Source organism: Penaeus monodon, chromosome 6 (genome assembly GCF_015228065.2).
Source record: "Penaeus monodon isolate SGIC_2016 chromosome 6, NSTDA_Pmon_1, whole genome shotgun sequence".
NCBI lineage: Eukaryota > Metazoa > Arthropoda > Malacostraca > Decapoda > Penaeidae > Penaeus > Penaeus monodon.
In genome coordinates, this window is record NC_051391.1 from 14,023,535 (window position 1) to 14,026,034 (window position 2,500).

At 37.7% G+C, this 2,500-nt stretch overlaps 1 non-coding gene across 1 annotated transcript; it reads left to right on the forward strand.

The window, feature by feature from the left end:
• The first annotated feature begins 1,174 nt into the window (after positions 1 to 1,174).
• On the forward strand, positions 1,175 to 1,246 carry Trnae-uuc. Its single transcript has one exon. It is a non-coding gene; the product is annotated as a tRNA-Glu (tRNA).
• Positions 1,247 to 2,500: the final 1,254 nt, after the last annotated feature.

Below are 2,500 nucleotides of genomic sequence, written 5' to 3' on the forward strand. Positions count from 1 at the left end.
AGAGGGGTCAGTTTTGTATGACGTCACAGGCACGTGCATTTTGGACTCGCAATTTTTAACCGTTTTTCATTCCCCTTCATCATCTCTCTTTTGGCACACACACACACACACACACACACACACACACACACACACACACACACACACACACACACACACACACACACACACACACAGATAGCACACACATATGTCTAAATAACAAAACAACTGCCCTCTATCCTCGTTCTTTCTCTACACCCTCCCACTAATTTCCCTTTTATACCAATGACACTTCCCTTATTTCCTTTATTTCAATTTCCGTTGTCCACGCAGCTACGTGTTCTTGTATATTATAGTCCCATATACATATATCACACAATAGCTGATGAAACACCTGATGACTGTGACCTCCTACTCGTTGTTCGTATAATTGCTGCCGTGACCGTTGCTGTGTTGACAATATTCTCCGTTACGATGTATGCAGCTTCCATATTTTCTCTTTTCTGTTTTTTCAGTCCTCCATGGACTACTTCTGCTTCCTTCCAGTCCGATAGATTTCCAGCTTTATGTGCATTCTACATGTACCATCATGGCGTTGGAAGTCCTATGGTGACGGATGTCAGTTCGATGTTCGCTGATCCTGATGCTAAAACCACGGCCTGTTTCACCAAAGTATACTGTATCGCATCTGCTGCAGGGTATGCGATATACAGTACTGTGTGCAAACACACGCACACACACACACACACACGCGCGTGCGCACACACACACACACACACACACACACACACACACACACACACACACACACACACACATACATATATGTATATATATATATATATATATATATATATATATATATATATATATATATATATATATATATATATATATATATATATATATATAATCAGATAAATGATCACCTCGTAAAAATGACTACCACAGAACCCGCTACACGCAATCATTTTGTTTTAACATAAGGAAAAAACAAACTGAGTTTTTTTACTAACTTATATAAGCAAGTTCCACAATATGTACAAACTTTCATTTAAAGAAGTGACAAGAAAGGGGAGAGAAAAAACAAAGAAGACCAATGACCTGTATTTACTGTTAGGGCGGTATTATACAATACGGGAAGACAAATCAATTGAATATCTAGAATATGTGCTAATACTGCATGTTACACTCCCATGTGGTCTAGTGGCTAGGATACCTGGCTTTCACCCAGGAGGCCCGGGTTCGATTCCCGGCATGGGAAAACCCTTTGACTCTGACCTATTACTTAAATCAGCTGTAAAAGTGATGATGAAACCCATGCTCTCGATAGTGTTAGATTTACTTTACAGTTCTATATTCATATTAGTAATGCTGAATAGTTTGTGAAAAGTCACCTTTCTCATGTATTGTAGCAACGATAAAGGAAATAACCATTTAGGCAAGTGTTGGCACATATCCATTAATATACTGAAGTCATGTATTTTTCTAGCATAAGATATGAGACGGTGATGAGTAAGATAATATTTCAAAGCCGGATGCTAGCCTTCCAGCCGAATAAACCACCAATCAAGAACTTTCGATAAGCATTTGCACAGAACTGCCCCGGAAATTTGGAACCTCAAACTAACCACGTAAGAAAAAGGGGTGTGGCATGTTTTTTTCCTTCCTCTTTCTTTGTTTTCTTTAAGTATATAAAGCTTTATCAAATATCCTGCGAAATATTTTCAAATTCTTTGAATGTCAGATATATTTTTTTCACGTTTAGTCGCCTATATATTATCTACTAGACTTAAATTTATGAAATCAAGAAAGCATCTCGTCACACACGTGTTCACACAAATTACCCTTGTTTACGACGAACACTATTCATATAGGGGCATTTTGACCTTGTGGGAAAAAAAAATATCCATGATAGAGACATATCATATGTCGGAGTGAATGACAAAATGTATATAATGATGTCATAGTTCCATAAAAGGTTCATTACTTTTTTTTACGCGATATTACTGTATTTCAAATTGTCCGAGATAGCGATGTGTAATTTGTATACTAATATCTTTTTGTGAACGTCTCTTCTCTAATTGCTTTACTTTTTGCCAAGGTTATACAATAAACTAAACTGCTAGTGCAAATGCAGAAAAAATGGAAGAGAGGAAGGAGAAAAGTTACACACACACACACACACACACACGCACGCACATATATACATATATATACATAGCATGTCCTGACTCTTTACAGCGTAATCTCAGTGCGACCTTCCCACCTCTTACCAGTTAAGTAGCTTGATTGACACAATCGCTTTAGTGGATGTGACTTTGTGTGTGTTTCATTTAAAGGTGAAATAAAAGTAACACACACGGGTTGGGATGTTCATTATTATTGCATACTGTGTGGATTGATCATTTTCACGTTTTGTCTCAATGAAAACGCCCATAGCTCTAGTAGTCAGTCAGCCTAGGCTCTTTTTACTACAGAATCGGCTGAAATCGGTGAAACGCAGCAAGACCTGGGA